Raw genomic sequence first — 21,093 nt, 5'->3', positions numbered from 1 at the left:
TCTACCATTTTACATCCTTTTAAATTCCAATTTAAACCTCTTATCAGCTTCTAGCAAAAGCCCTTTCTGCGTTGCTTTCATTGGCACAAGAGCTGAGGGGTTCAACAGGGCTCTGTCTGGGCTAGTGGACTCTAATTAAACCTGCCAGCTGTTTTTTGGGTTCTGGGCATTGATGAGTTCATGCAGATTCTGCTCTGTTCTGCCAGTATGTTTTGTTCTTGTCAGCAGCAAAACTACTAAACACAGGGGAAAAAAACATTTTCCAGTGTCAGAGAACAGGTGTCTTGTCTATCTGTCCAGAAGAACGTTGTTTCCATTCTTTGCAGCAGTTGTCATCCTTGGTGTAAGAGAAGGGGGAAAATGCCTCCAGAGGGAGATGAATTTGTTCACTTCTCCAGCACCAGGTGTGGCAGCCTCGGGTGAGGGGTCTGTGCACTGGGCCAGTGAAGTTCAAGTATGGTTTGCACCTGAAGTGCTCTGGAATTAAAATGTGCCCAAAGCTCCCATGCTGACAGATGCATAGAGGGTTTCTACCCAGCAAGAGGCTCAGCATTCAGGAGTTCAGAGTCTGTCTTTATTTTATCACAAATAGTTTCTACTTAGCAGCGCAACGTTAGGCAGTGAACTTTGATGAGGTCTTTGTGCTCAGAAGAGCGTCTTGGTACATTTCTGTAAGTTATAAATGGGAGGTGTTTTGGAAGAGTGGAACAGACTTGAAAGGAGTGTTAACCCAGCTGCTTAAAGGACGTGTCCATATGCTTGGCTGTGGTGCATTAGAAGCAAAAAGACACAATTACATTTAAGTTCAAAAACTAGAAGTAGGTATAATTATAAGCCACTGCAGTGGCTTGCTGATGAGAGTTATTTGATCAAATCCCTAAAAAAGAATGGAGTGTGCCAAGATTTTAAAGATGAGTGGCACCACTTGGGAAGAACCCATATTTTAGGGCTTTTTTTAAAGATTGGGTTGAAGCTGAAAGGATGTCTGCTATCTTGATTTAAAATCTTCATTTCTGTGTGATGTGAATTCTGCGCTTTCAGTCTGATGCAAAGATTTTCTTCACCAGGCAGAAATAATTAAGGTGCAGTTTGACATTGTAGTGTCTCCAACAAGCCAGCATGAAAGGTTCTCCTTCCACACAGTCACTCCTGCCTCTGCTCTTCTGTTCTTTGTCTGGGTGGGTGACCCCAGCAGGCTGTTGTGACGTTGTGCTGTACAGTGGGGAGTGAAACGCTGTGGCCTGAGGCATCCCCACAAATGGGAACAGCAGTGCAGCAAGGGGCTGTAGCTGAGTTTCTGTCTTTGCTTTCACGGTACTAGAACTGTATCATTACTTTCCTAATGTAGCCTGGAATAACAAAAAAAAAAAAAAAAAAGGAATGCTACGTAAAGCAGGAATTTCAAAACATTATTCTGTCTGCTGTTGTTAAGCAGAAGGAAATTTTCTACAGGATAAAAAAATCTCTTTTTATTCAAAGAATGCTGATAAGGGTTGTTGCTAAGGGAACCGTTTAATGTCCATCCTTGGATTTGATAGTGTACCTGTGCAAACTATTACACAGAGTCAATGTCCCTTTATTTCTTAGGGCAGAGGCCAACCAGAGAGAGGAGAGCCACCCAAAGAGAGGCTTTTAGAGAGAGAATGCTTTATGTCTTTCAGCAAACGTGGTTGACTGATAAAATGAAGAGCTGTCTCCTGCTATTTTTTTTTTTTGTATTAGAGACTATAATTACATTGCTCTAAACTGCATTTTGATAATATCCAGGAATGGAAACCAGAAGGGAAGTTAATACAAGCTTATGTGGAAGTGGAATTTTATATTCTTGCTTGTGTAGCATTGAAGAGCAGCAAAATAGAAATGAGCCTTCTGTTCTGTAAAGGATCTGACAGGTTTGTCATACAACCTGTCATAAGCTGCTTTTGGGGTTAGGTGCGTTGGGATGAGACTAGGGGTCATTTGTGCTGTATGAGGACTCAGTTTTCAGAAATGAATGTTATTCCACAGAGAAGGCTGGAGTAAGAAAAAAAAAGCTTTTAGAGGCATTTTCTTCAGTCAAATGTTGCTTATTGAATTAATTATCCATTTAAAATTGCTATCAAAATATGTAGTGTTTAGTTTTCTTACTTCCAAACTGGTTCTGAAAACAGGGGTTTCTCTACAGCCTTTCTATGGCATGACACCATGGAAGCACTTAGAAAAATAATATTTCACATCTTTTAAATGGTGTTGTTCCTCTGAGATTGTTTCCATTTGACAGAAGAAGAAAGGGGAGCTACAAATTGACATTTACTGGAATAAAAGCTGGGGACTAGCATAGTTTTTTTTAACTGCACTGAAGGTTCAAAATGCAGCATTCCTCGACTTCAGGCTTCATTTGAGTGCTTTTACTTTTTAAAATTAGATATATTTAAAATCAGATATAAGCTTACCATCAGGTTGCAATTAGAAATTGAAACATCTTGTGTAGACTTAGATATATTAGCAAAAAAATTACTCCAGTATAGACAACATTTTACTTTCTTGTGTATAACTGCTCTCAGTTGAACATAAAGCTTTCTGCTGCTCAAAGGACCAAGACATAATTACCTTTTTTTTTTCACTGGCTGTGTTCTTATTAGCAGAGAACTCAGCATTTGAACTAAAAGTTCAGTTGCCACCCTGCAGTGAAACATGGTGCCCAGTGCTGAATGGATTTCATAATCTCTCTGTGAATTGTAAACCCTCCTTTGCTTTTGCATTGAATGAACTGTGGGATATGGATGGATATTTTTTGTAGAAGTTTTTGGTAGGGCGAAAGGTTGATATAAATAGGTTGATCTCAATTAAGCCACTTAGAATTCAGTCCCTTGGAATCTGTGTGCAGACCACAGAGTGGTTTTGCAGTGGGGGGCAGAGCTATAAAATCAGTGACCTCCTTTTTGGCTCTTGTGACCTTCCCTTGACTCAGCTCAGCCAGACAGTGATCCAGAGAAGGTGTGGTGCTTTAACATGACGATATCTTGAACACATGGCGACTGTTTCCAGGCAGTGATCCGATGGGGAAGGCCTGCTGAGAGTGGGTAAGGCAGATGTTAGGAGATGGAAGGAGCTCTGCTGCTGTACCTCTCATGCTGGCTGCTGCTCCTTGGTCTGTGCAGAGCCAAATCCAGGCCTTGGCAAAAAATGCAGTACAACTGGCCACATGAGCAGAATCAGAGTGCTGCTTCAAAATGTCAGAAATCATGTACTGCCAGACATTTTCTGCAGCATGTGCAGGGATGAAATGACCTTGACTCTTTTGTCATGAAGACCTAACAAAATTAACTCATCATCTCATGTGGCCTGTGTCCTCAGGGGGAAAGTGATGGAGGGAAAAGTTTGTGATCTTCAGTAAGTCTGTTGGCACTTCCTGAAGCGAGAAGGCTAGGCTAGGTCACAGCTCTGGTTCGTGTTCATGTCAAACAGAGGGAACAAACCTCAGTATTTCTAATATTCCTGTGGGATTTGCTCAAATGATTCATTTTTGAATTACTCCAGTTGTACAGTGGAAGCTGAAGGATTGGGGCAGAAACTGAGTTTTAAAAATAAATTGTGAAGGAGTCCGGCCTTTGAGCCTTTAATTTTTTTTTAAACTGTAACTCCCTAGGCAATGCTTCACAATGAAGAAATGCTACACACTCAGACATTCCTTCTGCTGTCACCAGCCTTTTCTTCTCAGACCCTGACAATATTTTTAAGAACAATCTCACTGACTACTGCTAAACAGCAATTTTTGAGCTTTTGAAGCTGTTGAAGATTTATGACATAGAGCATATCAAGCATTACAATGCTTGATAACATAACATAATTTATAACAAAGTTAAAATCTTTTGCTTTCTTGAGCTGTCTATGGGGTTTAGCCTTACTGATTTCTTCCATGGTACCCTTGACCAATAATTTCCCACTCACTTTCTTAGTATGCCTATGGTGATAGGGACAAACTAGTGATGAAATTGAAGCTGATACCTTGATTATCTGATGTTTCCCTCCTCATGGACTCACTTTGAAATCTGGACTAGATCAAGGGAATAGTATTGAGCTATTCATAATCACTGGCTGCCAGAGATTTAGTGAAGACCAAGTATTTAGAAAACCAGATGAGAGGAATTAATTTCTTACTCCTACTAAGTTGGACAACAGGATGTTGCTGAAAATTGACCAGCTTGAAAGAAAGTTAAGAGAAGGTTGAGTAGAGCTCTTGGAGCTGGAAAATCATATGACAGTGTGTTTTATTTCCACCTCCACTTCAAAGGACACAGAAATTGGGTGAGGGTTTAGGTAGTTTGAGAGTTTGATTTGGGTGCTGACTCATGCCTGTCCTTGGGAAGGAGCAAGGAATGAGCTTTTTCTGCTCAGCCTTACCTAAAAACGGGCTCTACACTTGTGTGCACCAACTGTAGTGAGAGATGGGAAGGACCCTGTTGCTCCTATTCTCAGTTTTGAAAGAGATCTTACTAAATGGAAATCATTAAATGATTAATGGAAATATTAGGGTTATTTTCCTGAGAAAACTTTCCCCCTGTTCTTTCTTGAGGTTTCATGTAGCAGGGAATCCGTCACCCACTTGCTTCAAAAAGGGGCTCTGGCACAGCATTCCTGGTGCAGATAAAGACAATGGCTTTTACAGCTGAAAATAGAGGACTGTGTTCTAAGGAGAGGCACAGGAAGGAAAAAAAAAACCAAAACAGCTCTAAAGCCAGCATCTTCCTTCCTTAGTCATCCCTTATTCAATGGAAATTGAAGTTGCACGTGGATGTGGTGGCTGCAGACAAGCCCATTCCAAGTGGAAATCCCAAGTGTCACTGGGAACACAAGGAATGATGCCAGTGCTGTGGCAGCCTGTCAAGCAAGGTGGCTGGGAGAGACTGGATCGATGAAAAGAACAGTTAATTGCCAGCCTCTAAGGAATAGGTAATTAAAAAAAGAGATTTGGGAGGTGCAGTCGTTCAAATGGCTTTGTTGGCCTTCCAGCCATTTCTATGAAGGTGTTTCCCAGTTCTTAATTGTCTAGTCAGCTGAAGGGAGATTAAACCCCAGGTATGCTGCAGGTGTTGAACTTGCAAACCCTGCTATCAGATCTTTATACGGGAAGTTCACTGCTTCCCCTTGCATTAAAGTTGCTCCCCTCATGGTTTCTGTAGGGCTGTTATCTGAAATATATTTCCATAGTCAGGTTCAGTTGTGCATACTTGTTCTCCTCTAAGGTAATAATGCCTGCAAGACTGTTTAGCCTGGGGGATGAGGACTGAGCAAGTTAAAAAGGGGGTTGGATTCATTTCTGACAAGAAAAGGTAGTGGCAACACAACTAGCCAGCCAGGTTAAATATTAAATTTAATGAGCATTAGTGCAAATGGTATGTTGGAGATCTGATGTCTTAACAAGTCATAAAATAAAATTTTCCTCAGGAACAGCAGCTTTATGGCTTTTTGGATATCCACAGAGAGCCAGATGGTGAATCCTGTGCTTATTCTCTTATTTCACAAGTTCAGTGCTGAAATGAACAGGGCTGTTGACAAAGCCAAGGTATTACTCAGTGCCAAAGCCTTACTGGCTGGCAGTGCCTCTTGGTACAGATTTAGCCAACATTGTTCCTCAAATGTGCTGCCCACAGCTGGAGTCCTGTGCAGAGATCCTACTGCAGTGTTGAGATGAAGGCAGTGAAGTGAGATACACCTGGCCATGGCTTGATTTCTGACACTGCTAGATCTGTCTGCATGCCCATTCCGAAATTACCTCCATCCACTTCCTCTTTTAAAACTGGCACAAGTAAGGGGGAGCCTTGGGAAAAGTTCATTGACATAAAGCTTCCATGCATAGCAGTAGCATGCCATAAGATCAAATGCTGCTTTTTCAGGGTTGGATGTTTATTCTACCTCGCTGGCCTAGGCTAAAGATTTTTCTGGGCAAAATTCAGCCATTGCAGTACTTTTATCAGTGTTTCAACAATGACCTCAAAGCTGTGAGGACACAGATGAAGCAAGAAGAAAGGACTGAGCCTTATTAATCTTGGTTATCCTCAGCAGTAAAAATACATTGTGATAGCTCTAAGTCCAAGAGATGGTAAAAAAGGCTGGAGCCAGCTGGCAGCATAGGAAGATTCAGGTGGGCAGATTGCACCTGCTGTGGGTGATGCCTTCTTGTCCTTGTAATCTAAATTCAGAATATTGAGGAGTACTTGCTAACCCTGCTTAGCCACATGTCAAAATTTGTGAGAAGCAAAAAAGTTAAGTCTGCATTCACACTTTTTTTTTTTTTGTTTTTTCAATTAGTAGCTGAGTGTAAAGGTCTAATGTATTTGGAGCTCAATTGCTTTTAGAGTTTTCTTATATCACAAAATCTCTCTTCAACACTGACACCTTTTGAACAAAAAGAGTGATAATTCTAGAGAACATTATTTCTGTGAAAACATGTGAACTTGGAGGTGTTTCCTGGAGTTCTGGGCTGAAAATTAATACAGCGATGTCAGGTATTAAGACAGAAAGTAAAAAAAAAACCAAACAAACAAAACTAAAACAAACCAGTAACCTTTTGGTACAGCATTTTCACAACAGGGCTGAAGAAAGCTGCAGTGCTTCATGATTCTGCAGCTCTTCCCTGTTGTGTGACCTTCAGGCTGTACTGCAACACTTCTGCTAACAGGGGCAAATATTTTGTTTACTGTTCCCTTAGTTTGAACAAGTTTTGGGCTCACTGCTAGCTGTATTAACATGCTAAATGAGGTTATAATTATTGAGACAAACTGCAGTATTCCTTGTTGCATTAGGAGGTTCTGTAGCTTCCACGTGGAGGCTGCAGCAACAAGATTTCCCCTAAATATTTCAAAAAAGGGACGTGAATGCTCTTGGTGATGCAGTAACATAACAAGGCACATAAGGCCAACCCTAGGATAGATCTATATTGTTTGCAGGACAAATATAAGAAATACTTGGAAAATGATGCATTCTTTGGAGCTCATTTTTCATTTTTTTCTCCATCTGCTTGCTGCCCTTCATATTTTCCAAACACTCTTTTAATTTTTTGCCATCCGAAAATAAAATTTTGTAAATCTATGTTTCTAGTCCTAACTTTGATGTTTGAAATACTGCTATAATGAAGAGATAAAAAGATTGATAAGAAGTGTTTCATGGCAAGACCTACAGGTTCAAGAAATAGTATTGATAGTGTAATGAAAACCTATAATGATATGTAGTTTCAGGAATGGGGAAGAAAAGGTGCAGTCAGTAAACTGCAGTGAGTATAAGTGGCTAAGACACTGGAATCTTACCTGCTTAACAGTTTAAATCAGAATTTAAAACCTTAATTTTGAGTGTTTCAAATGTGTTATTTTTAATTTATGCATGTAAATACACCAACAGTGCTGGAAAGCTTTGTGTACAAAATGTCTTGGAGTTTTTGGACAGTACATGGATACATGTGCAGATATGGCATGTATGGTTCAACATGCCACATCACATTAGCATGGGCAGAGGATAATATTTAGCTGCCTTGAAAATGTTTTGGACTGTGGAATTCTTCAGGAATCCCTGTCTTTTACCAGTGGTCTTTCCTGCATTTCCATGAGGGGGAGTTCACTGTGAAACTCACTTCTCCCAACCCGCCCAAATGTGAGTCTCTGCCGACCCTGTGGAAATCTCCACCCTTCCTTCTGGATCACACTGAGACAACTGCCTATACTCAAGGTCTCCTCTGTGTCTCCTGGACTAAAACCTTCCTGGGAAAAGCTGGGAAGAACTATTTTGACTCCATCTCAGTCCCTCAGTTCTCACTGTTAATGATTGCTCCAAAACTGGTGCCAAGTCACATCACCAGACTTGTCTTCCCAAGTGTCCTGACAAGATGTCTTTTCCACACATTACACTACATGGTGTTTCTTGCAGGGTTCCTTCAGTGTTGAAGGAATGCTCCAAGACTGAATTTCTAAATGCTCTTTTACAGGAGTATTGCAATGGAAGAAGTGAGCTAATGGGATAAATCCCTTTGCAGTGTCCATTAACACCTTTCTGTAAAGTTTCTTCATTCCAAGCTTAATGTTTGGAGCAGTAGGGAATTAAACAGCAGCACTTAAAACATGGTACTGGTAGATGTCAGTGAATCAATCTGTCAATGTGATTTGATGGAGGTAGTGGACAGCATTTGTGAGCTTCTCTGCTTTTGGCACACGTTTATAAGGAGGAGCTTGGGCAAGCCAGAGTAATACTTGGAGGATTATGCGGAATTAACCTGAACATGGATACTTTTGACTCCTGGGAAATCTGACTGCATCTCTTCATTTGGAATAGATTACAACAGTACAGAGCAGCCAATGTAATTAACTGGTCAAATTTTTCCTGCTGTTTTACAAAGAGTCAGAGTATCAGTTATCTACTCATCTCTTGGGAAATTTATAGTGAAAAAATCTAGAGGGAAAGTTGGTTGTTTCAGCAAAAATGGATTTGCAGCTGCTGAGAATTTGATTATGTGCTACTTTCAAAGAAATGCGATACGTCATTCACTCCTGGACAGAAAGCCTTTTCTGTGACTAAGATTTTCAGACAGCCTAGGCTAGCTGGGGAATAGGACTGGATTTCTTCTTTATATGCTAAGTGTTTCTTAAGTTCAAAGTGTATTAGAAGCATGCAAGCATTGGGAAATGTTACTGTACATATGTATGAAGAGTTTTCCAATAATTCGGTAAAATATGAAAAATCTCAAGATGGACTTCTGGCTGACAAGATGATGTCTGCTGTTGTGAAACAGCGTTTCTCACCTGTTGAAGTACTGGCTTTATAATGAACTTATCATGCAAGAATTGAGACAAGTTAGTTGCACAGTACAAATACACTATGGTTGTCTCATGTCTTGGAGGAGGAATGTTAATTTTTGCGCTCACAAAATTCTTGTTTTTCTACTAACCATTGGAGCCTTATGAAATGAGCTCATGCTCACAGCAATGAAGCAAATCATTGATGTGGTAGTTTTGGCTGTAATATCACATATTTATTGAAAATGTTGGTGGCTGAGTGGTGTCTGCAGAAGAGTATTGTGTTGTTAGGAATGCTGGTGGAGAGTGGCAAGAGGCATTTTGGCAGAGAAGCTGCACCACATCCCTGTTTCAATGTTGAGCCTCTTCCCGGAGCTGCCCTCACAGGAAGCTGTGATACTGAGATGGTTCCTGGGATGTGCAGAGCTTTGTCACTCCATAGGGTGGTGCCTGGGGAAGCCTGACCCTCTCTCTGATGCCCACAACATCAGCGGGACAGGTTTATCCCAGCACACGCTTTACTGAGAGCACTCCCAACAGACGGGGCTCGGTGAGGCAGCACAGGCTTCAAGGGGGTCATGCAAAGTGCTCTGCACTGGGGAGCACGTAAGAGCCAGGACTGGCTGGCTGGAGCCAGGGAAGTAGAGTTCATGGAATAAAAATGCAATTCCCCAGACCGAAATAACACTGAGTCCTGCAGGATCCTTTGCCCATCATCTGTTTGCCGGGAACACGCAGCAGAGCCTAAATCGTGCAGCACAGTGTCACGCAGGGGAGGAGGAAACATGGGTGAGCAACTGCATTACGTGCCCTGGGAATGCTCTAACTGCATCACTCCCTGTTTGCAACTTGAGGAACCCTTAGGTGCACAAGCTTATTGTAGGCATGACTCAAGCTGAGATCACTTCTGGAAGAACTCTCTTTTTCCTGTTTTGGCACTAGTTGGATCACACACAAATCCCGGGAAAAAAATAGAGGAACTTCACCATTAATTTTATCACTAAGGAGAGTGGAGTTTGAATACAGCTTGTCACTGTTTTTTTTGAGTACAGCTTGTCACTATTTTCAGCACAATACTGCACTAATTCTCGGTTTTCACCACCCAGAGGGAAGAAGCTATATGGGTCAAGTTAGTCCAAGTGATGCCGTATATGGTCGGACCAACATGAACCTTACACCAGTCTTTGCAGAACATTTGGCACTCCAAGGGCAGCCAGGGTTCCAACTTGTGGCAGTTTGCATCTGGGAGAAACTCTGTGCCTTTCGTAAATTTAGCAGGCAGAATCTCACTTGTGTGCACAGACCTCTGGACACAAACTGTTTCTGGAAAGTCAGAGAGATTGCTCTTAAGAAGATCCAGCATAGGTTAGGATGCCTAAGGAGGATTTGGTTGGCTGAGAAATCCACACACTTGTGTCCCAGCTCACGCCCCTTTGTTGTCTGTTTCTGTGTGATGAAGCTGCGTGATTGCTCTGAGCTGTGATTATCCAGTTTTGTTGGGATGTTTTGCTGGAATATTTCCCGGGGGACCTGTAGTGTACAGGAACAATTCTGGTTCACTCCACAGGCCTTGCTTGTCTGTTTTGATTTTCAAGCCATTTCGTGGCCACATTGAGAGGATGAGAGGGAAGGCAGATACCTTACTAGTGAGAGAGGGGAGGAGGGTACACATTAGTTGAATACTGACAGAGTTTTAAGTGGTTCCTTTAGCTGTAAAAGCCCAACCACCCCTCACTTCCTGCACATGCTTACAGCCTTCAGTGTTGCAGAAATACACATCTTGCACCCATTAACAGTTCAGTGATGACTCTCTGCAACTCCCTATGGAGACAGGGAAAGAGTGTGGGAGCAGTTTGGAGTCTCAGCATCTGTTATCCCTTCTGCCAAATTGCTGCAGCATGGCAACCAGATGGGAGTGATGCCGTTTCTCCTCAAGAATGAAACACCCTTTGAGTGAGGCTTTTCATTAAGGACAAAATCCTGGAACCTCAGGCTCAGCTCTCCCTCTGTGTTTCGTGGGGGGCATTTTTTTGGTGTTGTTTTGCTTTGTTTTTGTTTGTTTGGGTTTTTGTTGTTTTGGTTTTTTGTTTGGGGTTTTTTTTTGGATTTTGTTGACTGTCAAATGTATTTTGTTTAGAGACACTGCAGAGTGGAGAGTTAATTTAATAGGAGGAATAAAATTATTTTGTTCTTGTACGACAAGAAGGAACAGAAGAAATTGAGGGTATATAGCATATAGTGAACAGTAAACTCAAACATTATTCTTTGATAAAGATACTGATGTTTACATTTAGCTTTAGCCACATGCTTTCAGCTTTCCTCATCCATTTCACATGTTAGCACAGGTGAATATATGTAATTAGTGTTAAAAGAGTTGCCATATTTTTAAATATGGTTAAAAATTTGGGGCACACTGTTCAAACTGCATTATAATGTACATACAGTAATGAAATGCAGAGCCACCTTTGGGCATCTGAACAGAACTGTTCTCTCAGCTTGTCCCTGTAATCAGTGTATAAGTATGTGTGCAATGGCAAGAAAAAGCTCAGAAGTCACGGGCATTTCTTTCAGGAGTCTGTCTTTACAAATCTAATATCTAGACACATTATGAAATTTCAAATCATATAGATTTGATCCAGGCAGGTTTCTTTATGCATTGAGTAAAGGCATTAGCCTCACAGTTATTTGAGGAGAAATTTCATGTACAGCTTCACATTCTTGCAAAACTTTGCCAGCAATGCACTCCGAGTAATTTCATCCACAACTATATCTGGGCAAACCATTTGCTGAGGTATTTTCTGCCATCTGTGAATGTTCATCTGCAGTTTACATGCCAGATGTGTACTGGCAGTGTACATGCTACAAAAAACAAGGATCCAGATCTGTAAAGTAATCCCTGTACCGCAAATCAAGAAAACCTTTGCAACCTATTGAATCATGTAAATTAGTTTGCTAAATAAAGGCATTGTTTATAAGGAAAGAACAAAATAATGACTTGCTGTAAATGTGGGTCTGCGGAAAGCCATTTTTACAAGTGCATGAGCCACAGCAGTTGGGGAATTCAGTTGATCCTAGCTGGTCTGCCCTGGTGACATTTAAGTCATTTTCCCATGGCTTGAGTATTCCAGTTGCCTTACAGCATACTTTGTGTCATTTAACCTTGGCTGACTCGTGGAGGATTTCAAAGCCACTGTTTCAGTATAGGATTTCTCATGATACCACCACTGAATCAATTCCCTCTCTTGGTCAGTGTAGGGGTTGGGGGACCAGCACTGTGTAACCCCAGTTTAGTACGCTCTCAGAGAAAGAGGAAGCTCTGAAACAGTGATTTAGTTCATGCAGAAAGATGGATGTATATCTAGGACGGGGTGTGGTGAGAAATCCCCTGAATGTTCAAGTTGTGTGGGAGGTATGCATACAAATCCACTTAAGAGTCGAGTTACTGTGAGGAATATTCTTCCCACAGAGTATATTGGAAGAATTGAGGAAGTGTATCTGAGGAGAGCCTAAGACCTGCTAATAAAAGCCTAACCCAGAGGCCTGCTAGGCGAGTCAGCTCATGCTGAACTTTGCACTCTTGTGGCTAAACTAGCCTGGTGTCAACTGTGGTCTAAATTTACCTTTGATATCTTTATATTACCCCTATCTGTGACTGCAGCAGACATTCCCTAAGTCTGCACTTATGCTGGAGAGGCTCCCTCATGAGTAGGCATGAAACTTGGCTAATGAGTCCTAGAGCTTCTCTCATTCCTCCTCCAGGAGCTGCTGGCTCTCGGGAGATGTCAAAGGTCTGACTGAAGTGAGGCTGAAAAGCAGATACACTGTCCCAAAGACCAAAGTAACTCTTCCTGTATCCCAAGGACCAGCTCAAGCATGACCAGAGTCTTCCTAATCCTCAGTTTCTGTTATCAGGGCTCCATTAAAGTATTTGTTTGGTTAAACACCAACACTCCTAGTTCTGAGCTGTAAGCCACCCAAGTGGAGCTGCAGCCAGAAATGTGCTCCCAGAAGCAATGTGAATTGCTTCTGTATCTTTGTAGACTAAAGCTGTGGGAGGTGCTACCCATGAACCTGAGGGAATTAGGGATGCAGTGAATTGAGCCCTTGCTGGCTTAGGTGTGGTCCTGTGGTTGGGAGTTACAGGATCCTTTGTTAGAGACTTTTTCTTTTGTCCCATAGCTTAAATTAGAAGTCTTTTTTGGGACTTCTGTAGTCTGTTCAAAAGAGAATTTCGTTCCCCCACTCTCATTTTTCATGAGTAAGAACCCATTCAGTTTGCTGTAGCTCAGCCTGTCCTGGGGCATGTCACTGAAATCACAGCAATACACAGCACCTCTGGGGAACCAGCTTCCACATCACCCAGCAAGACACATTTTATGATTTATGGACACTGATGTTAATGAATTTAACTAGAATGGATTAAAAAATGCACTTATTAGTTACTGTTAAAGCAGCTTTTTTTTAGAGAGAGTAGTTTAATCATAGTTTCTAATCTCTTAGTCCATCACCCCTAACCTGTGCTGCTTGTGTTTGTTATATGCTTGAAACTGCTTTTCATTGTATTGGAATTTAATAAGCTACTCATAAAGGCATTTTTAAATTGTGACCTGATTCCTTGAAGTCAGCTTACCTGGTATTTTAAATGTCGTCTCTAAATCTTCTTTTAGTATATAAGACATTTTTAAAAATTTTACTTATTACACCTGCAAAGCTGAACTTTGTACACGTGCCAGTTAATTCTGTTTCTCTGCTGAATGCTGTGCCTTGAGTTGAATGGATGACATGGGAATGTTGGCAATCCACGGTGCAAGCACCTTGCTGTGTGTGGGGTGTCCAAAGGCAGAGGGTACTGTACATCATTCTGTTCCAGGTACGGTGCGTTGCTGTGTAGACACAAAAATCAGGAAAAAAAGCGAGAGTATTTCAGAAAGCAGAAGTCCAAGTCATTTTGCATGCATAGGGGTCGAAGGGGGCTTGGGTGTAGATTTGCATGTGAAATGTGTTCTGGCCATACTCTGTAAGAGGCAGGCTGTAATGGCTTTCAGACCCCACTGGGTGGGAGGCTTTAGGTTATCCCTTAATGTTTAATTGCACGGAATGTGTGTTTAGCAGATTGTTCAGCTATCACCTGGAAACCTTCAGGCTGGATGCTGTGAGCTGCTGATAGCCCCGACGTGGGTGCTAATTTGGCAAAGATCAGATTTCTCACTTGGGGCTACTTGCAGTGGCCCTTTGCTTTGGCAGTTATCTGTCAGGCCTGGCCAGGTGGCTGGTAACGAGTGGGGAAAACTGCTGCATAATCTATTCATAGAACTGAGATTTGTGTGTCTTGATAAAGGTGAACACCAGGTTGGTTGAGGCTTTTCCCAATGTAATTTGTTTCTTTGGTGGAAACGTTTCAATTTTCTGGGGTTTTCAGTTTTTCTGTTTGTTTGTATGATGTGGTATGGGCAAGCAATACCTGTTCCCTCTAAAATTTGCAAGTGGAAGTTAGTATGGGAATGGAAATAGGAGCACAGCTACTTTTGCAATGTGTATGACAAGCAAATAGGTGTCATTAATAGCTGTGTTCAGTTGGCTTTGTCCTGGCTTTTAGAATCTATTACTATTACCTCTCACTCATTTTTTTCATTTTCTAAAAAAAAAATATAATATTGTGTTTTGGAGATGAAATAGCATAGAAAAACGTAATTTTATAGTCAGGTGAAAGCATATGATTTAGTCAAAACAACTGTGAGAAGAAAAAAACAAATTACAAATTAGCTATTGGGGAGAAAAAAAAATAAACTAGTTCACCTGATGGCAAGAAAGACAATTTCCCCAAATCAGGAAACTAAAAAGAAAAGTAACAGTACTTTGCTTTAGGATAAAATGAGGTGTGTGCAGGAACAGCACAGTCAAAACAAACAGTGATGCATGGAAACAAACCTCAGGCTGAGGAATACCACACAATAATGTGTCAGTCTGACTGATTGTTTTATCTCCCCTTGTAGCACAGAGCCAGGCAGCTTGGGGGTAAGGGATGAAAACTCAGTTTTCTGTCACTGGCCTTCAAGCAAGTCAGTAGTGACTAACATTTTTGATAGCTGTGATGGCAGCCTTCGGATTTCTCTGAAAGTACTCTGATATTTCAGCTATTTGCTGACAGAAACCCCTTAAGTGCTGGTCTCAGTGAAAAGGGAAGTTAAATGGAGTGTCCTTTGAAAGAAGCACTCCAGAATGAGCAAAATACCCTGAATATTTGGTTTTGCCTGTGCAGGAACTTAAGAGTAGCAGTGGAGTAATCTTAAAATAGCCCCTAACAGCTGGGGCTCTAATGTGTGTCTTGTCTTACACTAATATACTACTTAGTCACTGACATGGTAACAAGAAGGCTTTGTTGAAGTGTTCCTCTTGTGTAGAATTACTCTAGAATGCTGCACTGGTATGTATTCTTCTCCAGAGGTCCCTGTTAGCAGAGCGTGGTGTTTCCATGCTGGGAATCTGAGTTACTTTGCTGGAGGGATTTCTATCCATTTATCTTCACAGGTGCTAAACCTGCTGGTGCTGAAAGAATGAATCCTCCCACTTGGCTGATCTGAGTGTGAGGCTTACCTTTGGTGGTGGGACACCTTGCACTGACTTGTAAAAAGCAATTTATTTGTTATCCATGGGAAGGTGAAGGCTGATCCTACTTGTAGGGAGGAGTTACCTCCAAAGAGGACCCAATGATAAACTTAAAAACAATACTCTTAGGCAAAGGAGTCTGCACCAACCTTAATGTTATTTTCCAGGTAGAATATTCTGCCTGATAGGTATCACTGAAGATCTCAAAATGAATAAGGCTGCTCTCTGGGAGTGCAGTACAGGGAAGGATTTCTGCAAACAAACTCCATACACAAATGACAGTTGCATAATTGCAAAACTCTTCTTTCTTAAAATATTTTGCTGACCTGTGATTGTCTTTGTCTTGTCCTCTAAGTCATGGACAGGCCAGCTTTAGCAACCACCTCTTTTTCAAGGAGACCATGAAGTTGCAGCATGCAAGGTAGGAGATTTCAGATATTCTCCAGACAAAGTAAAGGGTCAGCCAAGTTGTGCTTCCCATATTTTAAGTGGAAATCTAAAGCAAACCTAAAGGAAAGTTCAGATTCTCTGAGTCTCAATATTCAAACTGATTGAATAGCATAGACAGTCCCAGAGTTAGAGACACAATTCTGAATATGGGACCTGTCTAAAAAAACACACTTGGAGGAGATACCTTAAAGAGGGAAGCAAGTTAAGCAGTTCAGAAACAAATAAAAAATGTACCTCACTCAGATTAACCGAGATTACTCTTTTTTTTTGCATTAGCAGAGGAGGATTAAAGTCTAGGTTGGAAATCAGAAGAAGAATCTGAAGTCATAGAGGGGGTAGCTGAGACTGTCATTGCATTTTGTAATCTGTAGTTGACAGGATGCTGACAGAAGCCTCTAAGAGAAAATTCCTGTGCTGAATGATCAGGGAGGACAGTCTTAGAGGACCTAGGGGATGCCACCAAGGTGCTGTCATCCTAATGAGGCCTCTTTGTGGTATAAAATAGACTACACACTCTTTTCTACAGGTGTAGAAAATTTATACGGCTCTAGTCACATCAAAGGAAGGTAACCATTCGGGTCTGGTCCTGTACACTGCATGATGGCTTCTTTTTTCTGGTGTGTCATCCATTTCAGCCCATCTTTCTGCCTCTGAATGACCCTCAGAGCTTTAGCAAAGCAATATTGTATAAGGCAGGAATTACTAAAATGTGTCTTCTCAATTTTAGTGGTGTCCCTGGTCAGGTTTTAGCTTCAGGATTGCCAATTTGAAACAAATGGAGCTCACATAAACATTTGAAGGGTAAAATCTCAAACCTGGTCTGCCAGGGTTGCCCTCCAGGAGCTGGAATTGGGAGAACCACCCAGACAAGATCAGGTCATTAGGTAGGAACCAAGGTTTTATTGTCCCAAATGAGGGTTCAGTCACGGGTTTAAGTTTAGGTGTACCAGAGATTATGGTTGAGATACATATCCTTGTGTCCACAGAGGAGTGTAAGAGCTTCAGGTCCACTGGAACAAACTTTGTCCTTCAACTATCCCATATAGTCTTGCTGGAAAAAGAAGACAATCCCTCTCCAAAAGAATGCTGTATTTTCAAATAATGAAATTGGGAAATAATTTCCAAAGCCATGAACTAAAAAAATCTCTGCCCTTGGGCTGCACAAAGGGCACATTTTTCCCGTAGTATTCTTCCCCCTCAAGCAGGAGCAGTAAACAAATCCTCTTTAGCCAAGCCAGAGAATGGTGAGGAAATGGTGATGGCTTTTGCATAAGGAAATCAGCATGCTGTAACATCCCAAGTCTCAGGCTGGCATCTGTTCAATTACCTGGTTGCTTCTGGAGTCTTACCAAAACCTAGAGAGCCTGATTTTGCTTCCTGCAGCTGCTCCTGTTGGAGGGTGGAGAAAATCATCTGTGGGCAGCAAACACAGTGAGGCTGGACCTGTAACAGTGCCAGGATAACTCAGGTTTATCAAGCCATGGGGTTGGGTGCATACAGGAGGGGAAGGGAGACAGGAGGCTGACTTCAACAATGTGAGCTGAAGTGAGCTTGGAAAAGGAAATGGTTGGAGTATCTGGGTCTTTACTCAAAAGTGTGAGTAGACATATATGGAAGGTACTTGCAAATGGAGGGCAATGCCTTTCGTAGCAAGTGAGGCAACTTTCTCAAAATCTGAATGTGAGTGTTCTTTCTGTCATTGCTGTTGAATCCCTCAAAGGTTCACAGAGTTTGCAGTGCTACTATCAGCCTTTGTAAATACATAGTAATTAATGAAGCACTATTGGAACAATGGAGTCACTTCAGCCTAGCATTTTCTGATTAAAACCAAAAGAAGGAGAACAACAGTCTGAGATTTGATTTTTTTTTGAGCCATGGGTGTTGCTAAAGCCAAATAAACACTCCAGACCCTAACAGGATTTTAAACAGAAAAACTCTGAACTAGAACAGCTTCACAGACAGTGAGATGTGATACATTTCTGAACAGCAGTAGCTTTGCCTTGGATTTCATCTTAGTACCGTGCTGCATTCTATTGCCAGGTCATATTTCCTCAAGAAGTGTAATCTGCTTATCTGCTCAGAACCAACTGCACGATCCCAACTTAGCGTTAAGAGTTTGTGTTAAAAGGAGCTTCAAGTACAATCTGTACAAATACGTGTTGGGATGGAACCCAAATTTATGTTCAGAAGTGCTGATCTGTGAGAACAAATGGTTGCACTCAAGGAAGGGCACGTTTCAAGATGAAAGAGTCATGTTGTGGAACCTTAATTGTCCACTTATTTTTTTTTCAATGCCTAAACACAGCTATATATGCTTGTGAGTAGTTTTTCTAGGAAGTTATCTGATTATGTATATTATTTGACTATTCAGAGAAATCACTGTTTTCCTGGCAAGTGTGCTCTTCCCCTTCAAATCTATGCAAAACCAATTAATAAAAAACACATCATTAGAACAAAATGGGAACAGATGTGTTTCGAGAGGCAGTGTGAAGATAGATCTCCATTATATTGCTTTCATTGGACGGAAGTTTTGGAAAAAAAAAGAAATATGTGACTGAGAGTAATGATAGAAGATTAGGAAGAACTTAACGTGCCTTGGGAGGGGATAAGAGGTAAGGACTGTTACAGGGAAGAAAGAAATGCATACGTCACAGAGAAAATTGGTGGTTAGGAAGAGATAGGAAACTGAGAGTTGCCATATGCAAGCAGATTTAGAGGAAAAATGGACCAGGTGAACTGTGAAGAAGAGTTCCTGGAAATAAGGGTAGTTTCCAGGTCAGGGCAGCAGTTGCTTTCCAAGCCTCAGGAGCACCATGTCTGATGTTCAAAACACAGCAAATGAATGAGGTCACTGCATATCAAAACTGATCCATGTTAACCATATTAAAACCTCCACTAAAAGTTACTTTAAGCATATTCTAAATGAGCTAAAAGAATAAAGGTGACCTGTTGATTTGATCCTGGAATCTGGAAACTATTTATGGTTCTGAAAATGAGTTGTGTCGAGGAACCTGAGCTTCCAGCTGGCTCAAAACTACTTCTGGTGTGAGACCACAGTGTTGCACCTCCCTTTTTATGAATGCAAGGAAGTACTTTAGTTCGTTTCTTCGAGGGTGACTCCTCAAGTGACCTCTGCGTACATTAAGTGACTTTGTCAGACTGAAAGCCACCCCCTCTCCATTGCCGCTGCATGATTTCTCCCTGAATACCTATTTACAGGCTGAGAAAACTGCACAGAACAAAGTGCTAAACATACAGGGTTTGGAAGGATGTGCAGGAGTGCACATTTATCTTTTATTATCTCCCTTAAGCAGTCCTGTTATTCAGAAGCTCTAACAGCCATCCATTATTCATCAGCTGTCTTTCTCCTCAGCTGATTGCCCAGCAGAGTTGCCATGTGGAACAGCAGCCTTGCAGAGTGTGAAGTGGGATGGATACTGGATTATGCAAGGGAATTATCTGCTCCAATAAAGGTCTGCTTTCCAGGGCTTCTGGCATAACTAAGCAGAAAAAGTAAGTGCAAATGTAGGGACATAATGTTATACCTGAAAAGATTAAGATACTGATGCTGTGGGTAACTCCTTCCTGTAGAACTAAATCCAAGGCAGCTTTTGCTAAGGCATTCTAATGTGGATGAGCTTCCATCCTGGTTTGGAAGCTGCCTCAAGGGCACAAAGCACCAGGAGTTCCAGGTGTTCCAGCCTATCTGACCTGAAACTGGGTGGCTCTGAGAGCACAGTGTGGCTGTGGAGCAGATGTGCTGTCAGATGCTGGTTTTGTGTGCTGCAGGTGCCGGATCAGGGGGTTTGCAAGAGACACCTGCCTACTCTTTGTCCTAAACTTAGCTAGCAAACATTCACCCCATAGTGCCAGTTGTAAAATGCCTTTCTGGAAAGGAAAACATAGGAATTTGGATGCCTTGGCTGATATGTAGACACTTAAGGGTTTGGCACAGTGATTAATTTACCTACTTTATAAGGGTATCTCCGTTCAGGGATGTGTAGTGGCCCTTCTAAACCCTTCCAGCTTGGTTACCCCATGATGATGACATGAACTTCTGCCTTACAAAACAACCTATTCCAGCTTCTCGAGTTTTCTGTAGGGGCAAGCACAGCATTTCAGGACCTTCCACCACACATGCTGTATGTAGGGCTTTAAACCCCAAGCATAAAAAAAATTGATGTGCTGTGCAGGTAATTTACCTTGCCTGCCTCAGGCACCAAAAATCACACATGGCAGATCAGTGATTGAAGTAATTGATAGTTGTGCGGGAGATTGGAAGGGCTGTAGGATGTACAATGTAATGAAACAATTTTGACTTACTCAAGTTTTCGGCCTTGAAGCAAGAGGGCACCAAGTCTGTGGTTAATTACAAGAATGAGTACTGTCTGTCAAACTGTTTGAAGTTTGTGGCATGAACTGTGATTAATATCAAGCTCATTTAATGGCCTGAGGACTTCCCACCACCCCTACAAACAATGCAAACCTGTTGTGCAGAAATTCATTTGTGTTTCAATGTTCATAATAACGTGACTGGTATGAAAATAACACCACAAAATAAAATAGCAAGAACAGGGATTAGCTATTTAAGGTCAAAATGTTTTGTTTTCTAGAAATACATTGGGATCTTGCACAAGAGCCAATGATTTCTCAGGGTAATGTTCAAGCAGATTTGAATTTTTGATTATCTAATCAACTCAGCCTTAAACAGTTATAACCACCTGCTAAAATTGAAGTGTTTAATGAGAAATCAACTGTAAAAGGAGACTTCAGAACACTTTAAAGCAAGAGGGCTTTTTGGAACCCTTTCTTTAGCTCACCTGTTATTGTAATGGTGCTTCCTTTGAGTGACCTTTTAGGCAAGGCTGCCAACAATAGACATCTTGGCCATGAGTGTTCCGGGTCAACCTCTGTTCAGGGCAATGGACAAGAAAAGAGCAAACTAGCGATCAGACTGCCCTTTCTTGCAAGTTGCAGAAAACTCTTTGTTCTGCTTCTCAGCCTCACAGACCCTACGAGGCTGCATGATATTGTGCCAGTAGCAATACAAAGGTATCTTGTTTCAAATACCTGATGAGTGAATCAGACTGCAGGATGCCAACAAAGCTGGTTCACAAGAAAGGATGCTCCTTCTTTTTGTGCTGCTTGAACATCATCACCCTGCTGTGATGCTTAATGGAATCGTTGTGCAAACTGTGAATGCTGATATTTTTATGAGTCAACTACCAAACAGTTCTATGTTTTCAATCAGCTGTAAGCTGCTAGAAGCCTTGTC

At 41.5% G+C, this 21,093-nt stretch overlaps 1 long non-coding RNA gene across 6 annotated transcripts in view; it reads left to right on the top strand.

Annotated features, from left to right (window-relative positions):
* Positions 1–21,093, top strand: part of LOC136295293 (uncharacterized) — a 96,808-nt gene that overhangs the window by 44,709 nt on the left and 31,006 nt on the right. Inside the window, exon 3 of one of the 6 annotated variants that reach the window (XR_010722629.1) lies at positions 19,192–19,331. The exons of 4 other annotated variants lie outside the window; for them this stretch is intronic. This is a non-coding gene — a long non-coding RNA (uncharacterized lncRNA). Of the gene's footprint in view, positions 1–19,175; positions 19,332–21,093 lie in introns of all 6 variants that reach the window. One more of the 6 variants, XR_010722630.1, reaches the window with a different exon arrangement.

Source organism: Chamaea fasciata, unplaced genomic scaffold, assembly GCF_029207755.1.
Source record: "Chamaea fasciata isolate MVZ Bird 193981 ecotype frontalis unplaced genomic scaffold, bChaFas1.0.hap1 SCAF_11, whole genome shotgun sequence".
In the NCBI taxonomy this organism is placed as follows: domain Eukaryota; kingdom Metazoa; phylum Chordata; class Aves; order Passeriformes; family Sylviidae; genus Chamaea; species Chamaea fasciata.
Note: the sequence above shows the minus strand (reverse complement) of the source record. Positions and strands in the feature narration are given on the sequence as shown.